The sequence below is a fragment of the Anomaloglossus baeobatrachus genome, chromosome 4 (assembly GCF_048569485.1).
Source record: "Anomaloglossus baeobatrachus isolate aAnoBae1 chromosome 4, aAnoBae1.hap1, whole genome shotgun sequence".
Classification (NCBI taxonomy): domain Eukaryota; kingdom Metazoa; phylum Chordata; class Amphibia; order Anura; family Aromobatidae; genus Anomaloglossus; species Anomaloglossus baeobatrachus.
The window spans coordinates 664,132,047-664,151,370 of NC_134356.1; the positions used below are offsets into that span (position 1 = coordinate 664,132,047).

At 49.1% G+C, this 19,324-nt stretch overlaps 1 protein-coding gene across 3 annotated transcripts in view; it reads left to right on the top strand.

The window, feature by feature from the left end:
- Nucleotides 1-19,324, top strand: part of LOC142304328 (deoxyhypusine synthase-like) — a 93,754-nt gene that overhangs the window by 59,846 nt on the left and 14,584 nt on the right. The window contains exon 1 of one of the 3 annotated variants that reach the window (XM_075346610.1): nucleotides 1,913-1,930. The exons of the other annotated variants lie outside the window; for them this stretch is intronic. The gene's annotated coding sequence lies outside the window, so the exon portion shown is untranslated. Of the gene's footprint in view, nucleotides 1-1,912; nucleotides 1,931-19,324 lie in introns of those variants that run through there. 3 annotated transcript variants of the gene reach the window in all.

The window sequence follows — 19,324 nt, forward strand, 5'->3', positions numbered from 1 at the left end:
GGGTAAGGAACTTTTTACCCGACCGTTTCGGCAACACCCGGACCTACCCTGGACTTGGGCAAGAGGTACGCACCAGTGCTTAGTGGTGGCACCAGGGGGCAGGTTGTTTTGGGTGGGTGAAGTGAGAAGGACCCGGTCCGTCCCGTCCCGGTGTTAAATGTGCAACGTTAAAGTAACATGCCTCCCGTAAGGGAAGAAAACAAAATATACTTAATTGTAAATATGTCATTATACTTGTAACTGTTCATCTTTTTATCTTTTCCAGTTAAATAAATGGTGGTGGTCAGACAGCCCACGGACGGTCTGTGTTTAACCAAGGGGGAATGTGACTCCGTGGCAAAACCAGGTAGTCACAAATAGGCCCCCACATAACACCTTCCCTCACTAGGAAACACACAGCCAACCAGAAACCCTAGTCACCCCCCCCTTAGGGAAAGATAGACACACCAGTGGGCATGACCAGGCGGTTGGGACACGCCCACCCAGGGGTCCAGACAGCCCGGGGCGGGAAAGCAAAGCAGATTAGTCTGTGGTTCAGTTTGGAGAGGAGTGTGGGCTGGAGCTAAGTGTAGCTCCAGCAGGAAAGTTCAAGTTAAACGGTACCACGGTAGGATCCCTGATGCCACTGGCTAGGAGGCAGACGGTGGTCTCCGTCAGCAGGAGACGGGAAGACAGCTCGGCAGAACCGAGGTGGACCGGGACAGGGTTGTAGCCCGCCGGTACCGACACGGGGAAGTGACCCGGAAACCGGAGCACAAAGGGGGGTACTCGGACCCTGACGCCAGGACCGGAATCAAGCGGAACTGGTTAATTAACCGATTGAGGCCAGGACTAGAGGTTCTGTCCCACCCAAAGTCCATCATAGAAGACAACAGCCCACCGATAGGGATAAGAGGTCACCGCCAGGGCACATAGATCCCAGCGTCTGTGGGCACGGCTCCTTAGGCCACATCCAGCCGGGAGCGGACTTCTGAGTTCCAAACTAGGAAGTCAATTTACACAAAGTCAGTGCAGAGGAAAAGGATAGAGACCACCAGCCTGGGTAGGGGACCCGAATGCAACCGGCCGCGGCACCGGCCACCAGCACCTTGGTTTACCAGAGACTTGTGTGATTTATTGACTGTGAGTAAACAAGCATTCCCCTGTCGTCACTATACCCTGCACCTGAGTCACCGGGTCCCGGGGCCACCATCCCTACCCACGGAGGGGTTAACAACTAGCTGCCACAACATCTCCCCCGGGTGCTCCACAACGGCAGCGGTGGTGTCTCACCTCACCACACACCGTGGGTGGTATCACGAACTTAATACGGCCTAGCCCGTACATCTACGTCCCCCTCTTTTATTCAGCGTGTCCGCAAGACCCCCAGGTCCGGAGACCCTCGAGCCACCACCCCTGAAGGACCGGATCCGAGCAGCGCCGGCTGCTGGCATGGGGGCGGCACAGATGCCTAAGGGTGTTGATTTAGAGGACAGGTCAAGCATATCTCTGGCTTTGTGTCAGGGTAGCTCATCGATTGGTGGACACAGGTCGCCATATTGGTTGGGCTTGTGTGGCCACAAACGTTGGTCTGACCTTGTCTGACTGGAAGCTCATCAGTGCCCGTTCCAACAGCGGGTGTTGTGTCGCTCCGTCACTAATTTTTTGTGTGTTTTTTTGCCACGTCTGCTCTGTCGTTTGTGTTAATTATGCGTTGGGGACTCGGGTGGGGTATAACATGTGTGCACCTTATGTGTGCGGCAAGTTTTGTTAAGACTTTTGCACAGAGATAATTGTTGCTCTGCAGCTAACAGCCTGAGGGGGAGGTGGGGAAATCTAGGACAAGTCTCGAGGATGACAAGTGGGAGGAGGGGGTTTCATCTCAGAACTAATTGTCCCACAACACTGGCCGCAGATCACATTGGAGAGAGACGCTGCTGCGCTGGAGAAGGTCTGTACCCATTTATATAGTGGATCATATAATGACTGTATCGTATATAGGCTTGACTACATGATAGGCTTAGATGCAGCAGATATTGTGGACCTGATCTGTGTGGACATGGATGTTACGAGTGGTCAGACAGAACCTAACTGTGTGGATATGGGGTGTAATATGGCGATTTGGAGGTGATGGATGGGAAAAAAATGAGAAATCTCCATATTGAACGACTAGTGTCAGGTTAGGACACTTGGGAAGACCACCCGTGTGGACCTGATCTGTGTGGACATGGATGTTACGAGTGGTCAGACAGAACCTAACTGTGTGGATATGGGGTGTAATATGGCGATTTGGAGGTGATGGATGGGAAAAAAATGAGAAATCTCCATATTGAACGACTAGTGTCAGGTTAGGACACTTGGGAAGACCACCCGTGTGGACGTGTCCAGTTTCACCGGTGCTGGGCCGTTTATGACCAAAGTCAACGGGCTCCCGAGACCTGATGTCTGCTCGTACACCGGTCCTATGTACGGCGCTGTGTGTGCACCAGGACAGGACGGTCAGTATGATGATGGATGGAGGGTAAGGTGGGGGGATCTAGGACAAGTATTGAGGATACAGTGACAAGTGGGGGATTTATTTCAGACCACAGATAACATTTTTTTGTGAAGGAATCCAGCTCACCCACGTCTGACCTCACCGTGCCTCAGACTCGGATCCGGCTTTTTTTTTTTGCTTGAGAGATTCGGACAGTTGCTATTATGCAGAAGGTCTGTAGCCATGTATATCATTAATGTATGTATGATACAGTCTTAAAGAGGTTATCCCACAAACAACACTTAGGCCATATCCACCGGATAGATGGTCAATGTTGGATTACGAGAATGGGGGTCCCATTTCCGCGTGTGAATGTAGTGATGGAGTACATGTGACCTCTTTTTAACTTTTGATCTACGGGAGCTGTAGAGCACGAGTGACCACCGAGCCTGAAAATGGTTAAAGAAGCTCCTCACAGTACTGCTTCATTCAGATGGGACCCCCAATCCTGTCATTGTGGGGGCCACAGGTTAAACAAATGGATATTGGATGAACTCAGCAATTTCAGTGAAACCAGGCACAATCGAATGTGTATGGCGGAGACCATAATCTCCCCTGACAGGAGATGTCAGTGGAAGGAAGGATGGGGCATGTTGGATTTCAACATGTCCAGTTTGTTTTTTTACTCACATAATATAAGCCATCACTGGAGGTGTCTGGTAACTGCTTACACCCTTTTCACCATCGAGTGGGATACATAAAATACACTTATGTTATATGGTAATAGCAGACCGTATCAGATGAGGTAGGCTTGGATAGATTTGTAGAAATACTGAAGAGGTCATGTGCTGCCTTTAATTAGAAAGGTGGGGTTGTTGGACAATCCCTCGCTGTAGGAAGGGCCATCCGTGATGCAATGAACATAGGCTGGTCCTTGGCTTTCACCGATAATTTGTTGGTGAACTTAGTTTCCGATTGTCAGATTCCCTGCAGAGAAGGTAAAGCTTTGCACAATCCTCTGTGGGAGCCATCGATTTTTGGGCACTGGATGGAGTTGCTGGATCCTCCAGAGAAAGTGATGATCTTTACAGTTTACGGATGCAGTTGTAAAGCGTTTCCACCCAAAAAGTGATCGTACATTAGGACAGGCACATTATCTGCTTGAAAAGATAATTTTGATCATTTTTCGTTTGCTTGGTGGATGTGTTCACACAGGCAAGTAGCCCGGAACGCTCGCCCAAATCAGACGTTCGAGCAGAAGATAAAGTGATGTGTATCGGAAATAGTCTTTTGCAAGATATTCCACCAAACGTTTTATGGCCACTGTGGAGACATGTGGGTCAGTGGGTGCTCTCGTCCTTTGGCCTGGCTGTCTTCAGAAAGACCGCACGGACCAGGGTTCATCTCATTGAACACCCGCACTGCTTCAGCGTGGGCAAAACACTAATCAGACAATGCAGGGTGCGGGAACCACACACTAGTAAGACTTTATTGGTTCACCAACAGGCAAAAACACATTGTACATTCCCAGCAAGAACACAAGATGGCACAAGCGACAGTCTCACCCTTCCGCTAGCCCCCCAGGGATTAGAATCTTTGTGACTTTGGGGCTTCTAGGGCCACTATCCCAGCCAGCAGCACCCCGTTTTTGGTGGGCACTCACTGAGAGGAGATAGCGGCAAGCTTATAAAGCTGAACGAACACAGCAAGATATGTAGCCAGGTGACCAAATTGTCCCAACCTGGGTTCTCCAAGCGAATTTGTGGGCTCAGCATTGAGCAGTGAAGCAGTTCTGTGATCCTCCAACTGGAACCATGGATCCTGGGCTGAAGTCCTGTAAAATGAATGAATGCATTGAAGCAGTTCTGTGATCCCCCAGCTGGAACTGTGGGTCATAGGCTGAAGTCTTGTAGAATGAATGAATCTTGAAGCAGTTCTGTGAATCTTCAGCTGGAACTGTGGATCCTAGGCTGAAATACAATATGATTCTGGTGACAGGAGGAATGCCCCTTTTATACTCCTCAGTTCTAATTTCAGGGTATTGTATTGTATTGTCTTGTAGGATTGGTGGGAGATCGCTGTTCTTTCATTAGTCACTAGTGCAATCGAACTGCATGATTTTCCTCTGAATTATGTAGTAAAAAGGGCTGAGGCAATTCTCATTTCACAGGCAATCCGCATTTAACAGACAATAGGGCTCCGATCAGTCTGACATGAGACAACGGTCAACTTTTCTTGATATACCAAACAAAGGAATTATACATCTGGCCTAATTAAGAATTGTGCACCACTCACACAAGTGGCCAGATGCTGAGTCGTTATGGCCATTGGCCATTAAAGTAATTATAGCTCCAATTATGGTATTCGAGAAATGCACAGACTATTGGGACCCCAGGAATGGGGATAGTTCAGTTGTGGACTAAATGGGTTTGTGGGAATAAGTTAAGTCTAGTACCTTGTCTTCAGATTCCAAAAGTATTGAAAGGGCATCTGTTGTGAGCTTTTTGACCACTAAAGCATTATATGGCCAGGTAGTAAAACACTAGAGCAAACAATATATTTTGGCCCCATATGGACCTAGTATTGCAGAGAAAATTAATTTTGATTTACGGTGTCAAAGAGGTGTCCCAATCTCCATTCCCAACAAGGGCTTTGGCTTTCTGAGGTTGGCCTTTTATAGAACCTTTTACTGTGCCTGAAATCTTGTGCATGTGCCATGTGTGTTCTCTGCCCATTGCATGCTTTGTACTCTCTTTGCCATGGGCAATAGGCTCGCTGTCATGTTGTCCATGTGCATGCCCCAGGGTGGATACGAATGGCACCTGCTCAAAGTTTCAGAGCCACAGAATTTCAGTATTTGGCGGCTTTACCACTAAGGCCTGGAGCACTTGCTGGGAATGAAAACGCCCTTGTAGAACTTTTCATCTCATTTGCACAATGGATCAAATTTAGTTTCTCTGAAAAAGTCGAGGCCCATATATACATTTAGATAAGTTGACCAAACCTGCCAAATTCAAGGAAGACGGATCAGCCACATTTGTATGGGGGCCTCTCGAGTATGTGAAGTGATCTGTCAGGGAGCAGAGATAGGGCATTTAGAATCCAGTTCCACAATCATCTTGCTTGGTGGTGAGATAAACCGATCTGGCTGCGGGTCTCTCATGGAGAGCTCGGCAACACAAAGCCAAGCACTCCTGTGTATGGGGGAGTCGGGAAAGAGATCTGTCAACTCAATGATAGTTCATCTGACAACTATTTGGTGACTATAACCAGCTCAAGTATAGATGCGGACACTAAGCTATGTGTGCTTTCTTTATTTTACCTGCCCACTTGGCTCTGAAATTACTTTAGTGGCCATAAAGTTCATGACCGACTCCCTAAAAAAATGTTGAAATATCTTTTAGAACCTTTAATAAATTGACGATAAGGAGAAAGACGTTTTATGTTATTTACCGGCACCCATCTCTTCTACTGAATGTAGTGCTGGCATCCCTGCAGGGACGCTGACTTACTCACCGCCCTGGCCGGGTCCCATTCTTTCCTGATGCTGGGCGGCCATCAACGTGTTCTCCTGCCTTCCTCTTCTCCCAGACCCTGTACATGCCGCACAGGGTTCCAGGGAGTGCACCTAAGACGCACGCACATACACCAGACCTCCTCTTAAAAAGGGCAACATGTTTTTTTCCAGGAAATGCTTCTCAGCCTATGGCTGAGAATCACTATGTATTTAAGGCACCCTCCCATTAGGGGAGGTGCCTGTGCATCACTCCTAATCAGTGTTTCAGTCTGCTAGCTTGCTAGTTGTCAGGTCCTGTTATCCCTGTGTCCGTCACCCTGTCACCAGGCCTTTCTATACCTGTCTGTCCCTGCTGTGCCCACAATACCTGTACGTACCTGCCTATCTGCCCCGGTCTTCTCACCTGTACCTGTATCTGTATCTGTGTCCGTACCCTTTTCCGTGTCCTGTCCTGGGGATCAGCTGCCACAGTCTCGATCACTGACCTGGGAGCAGTTCCTGGAGTCCTTCTTGCGGTGGGCAATTAGTTAAACCCCTCCCACTAAAGGATAAGCCTGGGTTCTCACTGTGGTCCAGTGGTTCCACTTATCCTGCTCGCTGTACCTACACTGGCCAACCATTTATATAGGACAGGTCACAGTCCATATTACAACCATTAAAGCTGTAAAACTGGGTTCGGGAATTGTCCAAAAACACAAGTGTGAACCCCCAAAAATATAGCTTCTCAGCCCCCCTAAAAACTAATACAGGTGTCTGGAATATTGACTGTATTAAATTAGGTGGTCTGGTGTGATGAGCTATATTTTTGGGGTGTGTTAAGGTGGAGTTCACATCTGCGTTTTTGGACAATTCCCGAACCCAGTTTTCCAGCTTTAATGGTTATCATATGGAGTACCTGTGAAATGCCCTATAAAAATGGGCAGCACTTAAAGGTGTTGTCCACTACTAGACACCACCCCCGGCTTAATTAATTCAGGACCCAAATTAAAATAAAAACAACCCATATCCTGCTCCCACACCAGCGCTGGTCCAGGAACATTGACGCCGCTGTTCCTGGAAGTTGACGCCGCTGTTCCTGGAGAGTGATATGACATCCTGACGAATAACGATCGATCACTTATTGGTGACAGCCAATACATGACCCAACAAGTCGCATCTTTTCAATGTCTTTTGTGTAGGATCGGATGACACATGGAAGTAAGTCAAGTCCTACAAAAAAGCACATCGGATGTCCGTTCCGTTATTATGAAACATGTCCTAGTCTGTTCCGTAATAACGGACCGTGACGCAATACAAGTGGGCCCGCAAAATCCCTGGAAGCCGCACAGAAGCACTTCCATTTGACTTCCATCGGTGCTCGTGCAGCCTGTGTCCTGCTCCCGCTCCAGCCCCGCAGCTTCTCGCACTGCAGTCTGAACAGCCACGGGGATGATGAGTGTTGCCGTCAGGAGGTTAGTAAAGTTCATTACGTGCGGTGATGAAATCCTGCACTCCTGACGTCAGCGCTTGTCACTGACCACCACGTTTGCACATCACCTCTCACGGGTGGCCCGAGACTGTGACTAGCGGTGACGTCACGGGCTGCTCGTGAGAGGTGATCTGAGAACGAGGCGGACATAGAAGTCAGTGACCAGCGCTGACGTCAGGAGTGCAGGAATTCATCACTGCAGGTAATGTACCTAGCTAACCTCCTGGAGTCAGCGTTGGTCATACCCTGCAGTGACCTGGGATGACCTCATGAGGTTAGCTCAGATCACTGCACGGCTCTCCCAGCCAATGGGGAATGTTCTGTTCTTCATTGACTGGAACAGTGAGTATTGATCGTCGTGGGACCCCCTTATTGGATTACGCTGGACTGGATTTGTTTTTTAATTTCAATAAATTGGTGAATGAGGCAATGTGTTGGGGAGTGTTTTTCAAATAAAAATTAGTTTGTTGTCTATTTTTTTTTATTACTGACTGGGTTAGTGATGTCTGTATCTGATAGACGCTGTGACATCACTAAACCCAGGGCTTGATGCCAGGTGATAACACATCTGGTATCAACCGCATATATTACCCTGTTTGCCACTGCACTAAGGCATTGGGATGAGCTTGGGAAAAGCACCAGGATTGGCGTATCTAATGGATGCGCCACTTTAGGAGTGGCTGCGGCCTGCTATTCTTAGGCTAGTAAGGGTCCAAGAACCGCGGACCTCCCTTGTCTGAGAATACCAGACCACAGCTGTCCGCTTTACCTTGGCTGATGATCCAATTTGGGGGGACCCCACGTTTTATTTTGTTTAAAATTATTTATTTAATTTAAAATAACAGCATGGGGTGCCCTCTGTTTTGGATTACCAGCCAAGGTGAAGCTGCCAGCTGTGGTCTGCAGGCTGCAGCCATCTGCTTTACAAGAGCTAGCAAAAAAAAATTGGGGGGACCCCATGTCGGGTTTTGTTAAATTATTTATTTATTTTTTGGCTAAATACAAGGCTAGGCACACTTTAGTGCCACATGAAAGGCACCAAAGGGTGCAAAATGCTGGGGTAGTGGGACATTATATAAGTCCTTCTCATCTATCTATCTATCTATCTATCCCTCTATCTATCTATCCCTCTATCTATCTATCCCTCTATCTATCTATCTATCCCTCTATCTATCTATCCCTCTATCTATCTATCCCTCTATCTATCTATCCCTCTATCTATCTATCCCTCTATCTATCTATCCCTCTATCTATCTATCCCTCTATCTATCTATCTATCCCTCTATCTATCTATCTATCTATCCCTCTATCTATCTATCCCTCTATCTATCTATCTATCTATCTATCTATCCCTCTATCTATCTATCTATCCCTCTATCTATCTATCTATCCCTCTATCTATCTATCTATCCCTCTATCTATCTATCTATCTATCCCTCTATCTATCTATCCCTCTATCCCTCTATCTATCTATCTATCTATCTATTCCTCTATCTATCTATCTATCTATCCCTCTATCTATCTATCTATCCCTCTATCTATCTATCTATCTATCCCTCTATCTATCTATCCCTCTATCTATCTATCTATCTATCCCTCTATCTATCTATCTATCCCTCTATCTATCTATCTATCCCTCTATCTATCTATCTATCTATCCCTCTATCTATCTATCCCTCTATCCCTCTATCTATCTATCTATCTATTCCTCTATCTATCTATCTATCTATCCCTCTATCTATCTATCTATCCCTCTATCTATCTATCTATCCCTCTATCTATCTATCTATCCCTCTATCTATCCCTCTATCTATCTATCCCTCTATCAGTCTATCTATCCCTCTATCTATCCCTCCATTCATTCATTCATTCATTCATCACTCTATTTTTCCCTCTATCTATCTATATCTATTTATCTATCTAGCTGCTTCCGTGTTTTGCAGTCCGCAAAAAAACGGAAGGCACGCGGATGACAGACGGACCATATACGGAACAGAACGGATGTCACATGGATGCATTTGTGAAAAAAACGGACCTTTTTTGCGGACCGCAAAAACGTAACGGTCATGTGAATGTAGCCTTAATAAGACATTTCTTCGAGTTTTGCAGGTGTCACTTTTAACAGTTTTGGCAAGTATATTGCAAGGGTCGTAGTTCTGACCCTTCAAGAATGTTCCCATGAGAATTGTCAATGCAGCAAGTAACAACCAGTTTGTAGTGTTTATGCTGCAAGCGAATGAGGGCGCGGCCGGACGGCTGACATTCTGTGCGCTACTGTCTAAAATATTGGTGCGCAACCTCCCTCTATCTTTCTTGAGAAAACTTTGTTTTCATCTGTCTGAACAGGAACTTGTCTGTATACCCCTTATTGCCCACAAATACAAAAAAACTGTGGAACTGTGGTTTGCTCACCATTGGCCATACTTACCAAATGTGACAAATTCTACTGCAAAGAAGTAGGCTCCGTCCATTTCCCCTACATTAGAACCCAAACCATTTAAGTACATGAGCCTAAACCTCTACCATCTCCTGGAGGCTGAAGTGAGAAATCCATCCCATCCCCTCTGTATGCTCCATCATATCCAAAGCCCATCTCCACATGGTGTGCCACCAGTCTACCGAGAGCCACCACAGTACACTTCAGAGCCATGCTATCCTCTGTCCTTCTTCTCTGCACCATCTTGGATGATGCCGCACTCCTTTACTGCCTCATTTCTATCATCTCAGACGAAACCAACTTGACCTCCAAACACTTCTTTTTTTTTCCAAGACCTTAGATACTGTACATGATCCCATCTAGTGTTTTGCCTTCCGCTCTTTAACCAGTCTGCCCATTTGTTGTCACCTCTCTTTCATATCTTCCCTGGTCGTCTTCCTGCACTGACTTCTCACCCACCTGTCCCGCGCCTACGCATACAGTGCCCTGAGCCGGTGTCCGCGGGCCCTGTCGGGTGGCTTAAAGCTCTATCCCTTGGCCCTATGTGGTCACCTTCCAGCGGATTCGTGTGTGGAGTTGGCTTTGGTACTAGATGTGTCCTTAGCCTCTGGTTTTACTAGCAGAGCACGTTGGTTCTTCACCTCTAGTCTAGGGACCAGTCCCCGTTCTGTGGCCATGTCCCTCCACTCCAATATGTCGTGTCGCGGGCGGAGAAGGGGACGCAGCGCTCTCCCTACTGCTCGGGTCCGGCCGCTGCTGCTGCTGCGGCCTGCTGCTGCTCGGTGGCTCGAGCGATGGGCCGGATCCCGGGGACTCGAGCGGCGCTCCTCGCCCGTGAGTGAAAGGGGATTGGTTTTTGGGATTGTTTATTGTCCGTAACGCCACCCACGGTTGTGGAGATCTTTGATAGCACCACCGCTGCTCTGTATGGGGATCCCGGGAGCTGTGACAGGGAGCAGCAAAGTTGTTAGTTCTCCCCTCCGTGGGTAGGGGGTGGTTGTCCCGGGACCCAGTGATGAGGTGAAGGATGAGGGATGGCAGGGCCGGTGCAGGGCTTGGTGAGGTGCAGGGTCGCGGGGGAGCGCTGTGCCTCACGGCACGGTGGTACTCACTCAGCCTGAGACGGTGACACAGTTCTCGGTAAAACACATGGCTGGAAAGACGGTTCCCACGGACGGCTGCTGTTGCTTTTCCCCGGTAGTTAGCGGTGACTGTCTCTTTTCCTGCACCTAAGTCAATGTTGGTAGCGATGGGTTCCCACCGGTAACCCGCTCCCCGACCTGGATATGGGCCGGAGGAGCCCCTCTTTGCCCGCAGGCGCTGGCCCTGAGAAACTGGTGCCTTGGCGGTGGCGGTGTCTCTCTCATACGGTTGGACTGTTGCCTTCAATCGGGACTTAGTTGTTTGGAGACCCAGGAGGTCCCCTTCACTGACGGATTTGGCAAATTCACGGCGACTCCTAGCCTTGCCGGGATCCGAAAGGCCCCTGCCAATGGTGCTGGCTTCTCCTTGTGTACCGGTCCGGTACCGCCGGGCCACCACCCGTCCGCGGTCCTTACGGCAACTCCGATCAGCCTCCACTGCAGACGGTCACCTCCGTCTGCTATCCTTGCTGTCTCGGTCCGGGGCACACACCCGGACCAACTTCAGGCTTTCAAACTGTCACTTTCCTCTGTCACTACTCTCACTGCACTACTCCTCAGCTCCTCTCACTTTCTCCTCCAAACTCTAACTGCCTGGTTTTCCCGCATCCAGGACTGTGAACTCCTTGGTGGATGGAGACCAACTGCCTGGCTCCACCCCCTGGTGTGGACATCAGCCCCTGGAGGAAGGCAACAAGGATTTTTAGGTTTAGCCTTGGTGTACCTGACCGGGGTGTAGGGTGTGGTGATGTCATTACCTGTGACCCCTGGCTTGCCCAGGGCGTCACATTCCCCCTTAGCAAAATGCAGACCGTCCGCGGGCTGCCCGTCCAACACCGGTTTTATTTTTCTGAAAAAAGATAAAAACATAATACAATGATAATAACTTCATCCAACAACGGGAGGCACTTTACTTAAACGTTACGGTAACGGTTTTAACGGTTGCTGCTGCCGCTCTCTCCCACCCAAGTAACCTGGCCCTGATGCTGCCCCTAAGAAACAGGCAGCACCCCTTGACCCCAGTCCTGAACCAAGCTACCCGAGCGGGATCTGTCCTTCCCCTCCAGAGGGTAGCCACCGGTTCCGTTGGTGGCTGGGCCCCAGCCTGCTCCACTGCGGGCCCTCCCTCCAACCTGCCTCTCCGGAGGCGTTAACGGTTAACTGCAAAAAAACATTTTTATTTACATCCCACTTAACGTTTGTGGTTGCCCTGCAAGTTCTCGGGCCTGTTCATAGAAGTTTCTATGTAAAAACTGTGGATGGTCCCCACGGGGACAACAATGCCGGCAACGGCCGGTTCCAAATCACGGTTGTAGACAATCAGATTACTTCCTCGGTTGATCATTTTCATTTTTCTCATTCAAAACTTTTAACCCCTTAACGACCCATGACGTACTAGATACGTCATGGATCGTGTCCCGGTAAGCCCCGCCCCCTGCCGCCGGCGGGCGGCGGCGAGACGCGCACATATCAGCTGTTATCAACAGCTGATATGTGTGCCTGCTAGCCGCGGGTGGAATCGCTTCCACCCGCGGCCATTAACCCCTTACATTTCGCTGCCAAAGTCTTGGCAGCGATATGTATATGGGCGCCGCCATGACAGTGACTTACCCCGCCCCCGCCGGAAGTCACGTGACATGATCACGTGACTTTCGGCGGTTGCCATGGTAGCACAGGGTCATGTGATGACGCCTGTGGCTAACATGAGTCACTTCCTCTCAATGCCGGAATACAGCCGGCATTGAAAGTGAAGCAGCAAATCTGCAGTTCTCAGCTCAGTAGCTGAGACCTGCAGATTGTGCAAAGCGATCGGATTGCTGATCGCAATAGCCCCCTAGGGGGACTAGTAAAATAAAAAAAAAAGTAAAAAAAAAAGTTTTAAAAAATTAAAAAAAATAAAAAAACCTAAAAGTTCAAATCACCCCCCTTTCACCCCATTGAAAATTAAAGGGTTAAAAAAATAAAAAAATACACACATATTTGGTATCGCCGCGTTCAGAAATGCCCGATCTATCAAAATATAAAATCAATGAATCTGATCAGTAAACGGCGTAGCGGCAAAAAATTCCAAACGCCAAAATTACGTTTTTTGGTCGCCGCAAATTTTGCGCAAAATGCAATAACAGGCGATCAAAACGTAGCATCTGCGCAAAAATGGTACCGTTAAGAACGTCAGGTCAAGACACAAAAAATAAGCCATCACTGAGCCTCAGATCCTGAAAAATGAGAACGCTACGGGTTTTGGAAAATGACGCAAAACGTGCGCCACGTTTTTCGGACAAGCTTGTGAATTTTTTTTAACCCCTTAGATACAAGTAAACCTATACATGTTTGGTGTCTATAAACTCGCACCGACCTGAGGCATCATACCCACACATCAGTTTTACCATATAGTGAACACGGTGAATAAAATATCCCAAAAACTATTGTACAATCCCACTTTTTTTGCAATTTTTCCGCACTTGGAATTTTTTTGCCGTTTTCCAGTACACTATATGGTAAAACTTATGGTTTCATTTAAAAGTACAACTCGTCCCGCAAAAAACAAGTCCTCATATGGCAAGATTGATGGAAAAATAAAAAAGTTACGCCTCTCGGAAGAAGGGGAGCAAAAAACAAAAACGCAAAAACGGAAAGTGCCCGGGGGCTGAAGGGGTTAAACTTTAAACACACACAAGTGGTCCCAACGGGGACTGTGGCAACGGTGCTCCGCTGCCCTTGAGGCGGCTACCACCGCAGGGGGTCGGCCCACTCAGGGAGCGAACGGTACATGGGGTTCTCCCTCCATCGGCAATTCAACCCCGTACCACGGATAGCCGTTAGGAACGGCGGCGGAGGCAACATACTTGGGACCTCTTCTTCCATCAGCGGCATTCTCTCCGGACCCCCGGCCGCGACGCTGATGTCCGTCTCCCACTCACTCAGGGCTTGTTCTGGGGTTTGGGTGGACTGATCGCGACGTGGCACGGCTGCAGCGGCCCCTTGCTCACGGGCCCCCACTACGGCAACCATTTTGCGCATCTCCACCTTCCAATCCATCAACTGCTGCAGGCTCTGCGCCCTCACTTTCACACAGAACCGACCCAATTCCCGCTCCAGCCACTCAGCGGTCCCGGCGGGTAGCTCACCCGGGCTGCATTCTTCAAAGGCTACTCCTCCTCTTTTTCCCCAGAGCTTGGATGCCCCGGTAGCGGGTATCCCCGCGCTCCAATTCGAGGACGCCGCCATTCCTCCATCCGTGTCCCCCTTAGCCTCTTTCCGGCCCCTCCTCTATCGGGGCGGGGTTTTGGCCTTCGCGCCTCCACTACTCGAGAAGACGCTCGAGCAGGAACTTTTCGCGCCAAAGATGGCGGCTTCTGAAATTTTCTGGCCGGATACCTCCGGCGGTAACAAGGTGCACCTCTACCCAACGGCAGAGCGGTAAGATCCTGTTCGTGACGCCAAGTTGTCGCGGGCGGAGGAGGGGACGCAGCGCTCTCCCTACTGCTCGGGTCCGGCCGCCGCTGCTGCTGCGGCCTGCTGCTGCTCGGTGGCTCGAGCGATGGGCCGGATCCCGGGGACTCGAGCGGCGCTCCTCGCCCGTGAGTGAAAGGGGATTGGTTTTTGGGATTGTTTATTGTCCGTGACGCCACCCACGGTTGTAGTGATCTTTGATAGCACCACCGCTGCTCTGTATGGGGATCCCGGGAGCGGTGACAGGGAGCAGCAAAGTTGTTAGTTCTCCCCTCCGTGGGTAGGGGGTGGTTGTCCCGGGGCCGAGTGATGAGGTGAAGGATGAGGGATGGCAGGGCCGGTGCAGGGCTTGGTGAGGTGCAGGGTCGCGGGGGTACAGTGGTACTCACTCAGCCTGAGACGGTGACACAGTTCTCGGTAAAACACACGGCTGGAAAGACGGTTCCCACGGACGGCTGCTATTGCTTTTCCCCGGTAGTTAGCGGTGACTGTCTCTTTTCCTGCACCTAAGTCAATGTTGGTAGCGATGGGTTCCCACCGGTAACCCGCTCCCCGACCTGGATATGGGCCGGAGGAGCCCCTCTTTGCCCGCAGGCGCTGGCCCTGAGAAACTGGTGCCTTGGCGGTGGCGGTGTCTCTCTCATACGGTTGGACTGTTGCCTTCAATCGGGACTTAGTTGTTTGGAGATCCAGGAGGTCCCCTTCACTGACGGATTTGGCAAATTCACGGCGACTCCTAGCCTTGCCGGGATCCGAAAGGCCCCTGCCAATGGTGCTGGCTTCTCCTTGTGTACCGGTCCGGTACCGCCGGGCCACCACCCGTCCGCGGTCCTTACGGCAACTCCGATCAGCCTCCACTGCAGACGGTCACCGCCGTCTGCTAACCTTGCTGTCTCGGTCCGGGGCACACACCCGGACCAACTTCAGGCTTTCAAACTGTCACTTTCCTCTGTCACTACTCTCACTGCACTACTCCTCAGCTCCTCTCACTTTCTCCTCCAAACTCTAACTGCCTGGTTTTCCCGCCTCCAGGACTGTGAACTCCTTGGTGGGTGGAGACCAACCGCCTGGCTCCACCCCCTGGTGTGGACATCAGCCCCTGGAGGAAGGCAACAAGGATTTTTAGGTTTAGCCTTGGTGTACCTGACCGGGGTGTAGGGTGTGGTGATGTCATTACCTGTGACCCCTGGCTTGCCCAGGGCGTCACAGTCGTATGTAGAACGAGGCCACGGGAATATGGTGCACTTCCAGTGGGCTCTAGGACCCTTTCTGTCTTGTGCCTGGGTCGAGCTGCACCAGCTCCAGACCACAGGTCTTCACTCCTCCACTGCTGCTCCTTCTAGACTCCCTGACACTACAGTGTCTCCAACTAACTAGACTCCATCCTCAGGCTCTTTTGGATTAGGGGGAAGGAGGTACCATCACCAGTGGTGGCTATACATAGCATTAATGGAACAAGCCCTAACCCTGACCCGGTGGGGAGCTACTAATTTAGAGTGTTGTGTGTTTTGTGTGCATACCGGTGAATGACCTCTGCCTTACCCAGGATGGAGCACCACATCTCTGCATGAGGTGCAGTACCTCTGTGGCGACTGAAGCCTCAGGGGCGCCACAAATGCACCAGTGATTGAGAGTCTATCACCATGATGTGGCGTCCTGCTGCTACCATTTGTATGGCCTTCTCTAAAACTTCATCAATGAAATCCAGCCTTCTGTATAAAGGAAGAACCCAGCCCGCCATTTCTTACCTCCTTCACCAGGTATTCTCCATCTGGTCAGTTTTTGACCTAGTCAGCCCTTTCTAATTAGCTATCCCTAAATCTAATGGTCGCTGCTCCCTGCTGAATCTCCTGGATCGCTCTGCTTCATTCCACACTGTGGATCACCAGCTCCTCCTCACCATGCTACACTCTCTCCTGGTTCTCCTCCTATATCTCTGGCCATGCATTCACTGTATCTTTTGCCGGCTGATCTCCCCCTCTCTGTCGGGGTTCCTCAGGGGTCAGTCCTAGGCCCCCTCCTCGCTATTCACTGCATCTATTGGACAAACCATCAGTAGATTTGGTTTCCAGTATCATCTGTATGCTGGTGATGCCCAATAATACACTTCTGCACTATTACAAAATACCATCTGCTGTCTGCAACATCATGTCCTCCCTCTATCTGAAACTGAATCTGTCAAAAACTGAACTTTTCGTGTTTCCTCCCTCGACTAACCTACTGAAACCTGAAATTACCATTTCGGTTTATGGTTGTACCATTACGCCCCAGCAGCACACCCGCTGCCTTGGGTTATATTTGACTCAGATCTCTCCTTCACTCCCTACATTCGATCTCTCGCTCATGTCACCTGCACCTCAAAATCATCTCTAGAATTCGATTCTTTCTTACCTTTCACCCTGCAAAAACTCTTACGGCTGTCATTCCCATCTGGATTTATTGCAACTCTCTACTGATTGGTCTCCCTCTCACTAAACTCTCCCCTCTCCAATCCATCCTGAGTGCAGCAGCCAGAATAATATCCCTCTTCAGCCGCTGCACCGATGCCTCTTCCCTGTGCCAGTCATTGCACTGGTTGTCCATCCGCTAGAGTCCAATATGAACTTATCACTCTCACCCACAAAGTTCTCCACAGTTCTACACCATCCTACATCTGCTCCCTCATCTATGTCTATCACCCTACCACTGTTCCGCTAATGACCTAAGACTAACATCCTCCTTAATCCAATTACACTCTCGTTTATAGGGCTTCTCTCGTGCTGCACTAGTTTTCTGGAATGCACTAGCCCTAACAATCTGGTTTGTTCCCAGGATCTACAGTTTCAAGCACCCCCTAAAAACACATTTCTGTGGATAGGGCTATCACCGTACCTCACTCATTTAATTATCCCGTTTTCTCTTCCCTTCAGTCGGTGTCACGCAGTGACTACTGGGGTTACGCAAGGTACACAGGAACCCCTGGCAAGTGCTGCAACACACAGGGTACATGATACAATGATGGACCCTGGGGCTAGGAAAAGGGGAGAAGGGTCACCTCCTAAACTCACCTGAGACTGATCCCTGCACTCCCTAACGTCCCTATACAGGTTCTTACACCCTGTCGCCGATCACGTGCCTATCCCTGTCTTTCCCTGGACTCAGCCCTGTATAGTGAGCAGGTCAGCGGGAACACTATTCCCACTCTAGGTTATAGACACATAGAGGATTTAGACAGACAAGGGTAAAATAAACAGTAATCATACAATACTCCAAACAACAAGAGGTAATAATGAGGAACGGACCAGAGGGGCAAAACCAAAAAGGACAAAGGAAGGGAAAAACTCAACACAACTTTCACACAGCAAATGATCTCTGAAAGTCTTCCTAAGGCTATGTGCGCACGTTGCGTACAGTCACTGCAGAAATTTCTGCAGAGATCTGAACAGCACACGTGCGCTTCAAATCGCTGCAGAAAATATCCGTAGTGAAAAAAAAAAGCTGATTCCACGCGCTCTGACTGCAGCTCCTGCCATAGACAGAGCAGGGGCTGCAGGCATAGCGCACGGAAGAAGTGACATGTCACTTCTTAGAACGCGCGCTTCGGGCAGCAGCCAAAGCGCTGTGCTCTAAGACGCCACGTGCGCACGTCTCCTGCACAATCTCCATAGATTATGCAGGGGACGCAGGACGCATGCAGTTACGCTGCGCTACAAAGCGCAGCGTAACTGCATGTAATTACGCAACGTGCGCACATAGCCTAATAGTCCACAGCTCATAGATTCCCTCTAGAGCAGGGGTGGGCAATTAATTTTCCCATGGGGCCGCATGAGAAATTGGGATTGGTTTAGAGGGCCGGACTAATATAATTACCTCAGTTCTACCCAATATACTACATCACTACACCCCCTCCATATACTACACCTGTAATAAACTACATCACTACACCCCCCATATACTACACCTGTATTATACTACATCACTACACCCCCTCCATATACTACACCTGTATTATACTACATCACTACACCCCCTCCATATACTACACCTGTATTATACTACATCACTACACCCCCTCCATATACTACACCTGTAATAAACTACATCACTACACCCCCTCCATATAATACACCTGTATTATACTACATCACTACACCCCCTCCATATACTACACCTGTATTATACTACATCACTACACCCCCTCCATATACTACACCTGTATTATACTACATCACTACACCCCCTCCATATACTACACCTGTATTATACTACATCACTACACCCCCTCCATATACTACACCTGTATTATACTACATCACTACACCCCCTCCAGATACTACACCTGTAATAAACTACATCACTACACCCCCCATATACTAGACCTGTATTATACTACATCACTACACCCCCTCCATATACTACACCTGTAATAAAATACACCACTACACCCCCCATATACTACATCACTACACCCCCTCCATATACTACACCTGTAATAAACTACATCACTACACCCCCCATATACTACACCTGTATTATACTACATCACTACACCCCCTCCATATACTACACCTGTATTATACTACATCACTACACCCCCTCCATATACTACACCTGTAATAAACTACATCACTACACCCCTATATACTATACCTGTATTATACTACACTCCCTCCATATACCTGTAATATACTACACCCCCATATACACCTGTATTATACTACACCACTATATAATACACCTCCGATATACTACATCATTACACCCCATATACTACACCTGTAATATACTACACCTCCATATAGCACACCTGTAATATACTACATCACTACATCCCATATAGTACACCTGTAATATACTACATCACTACACCCCT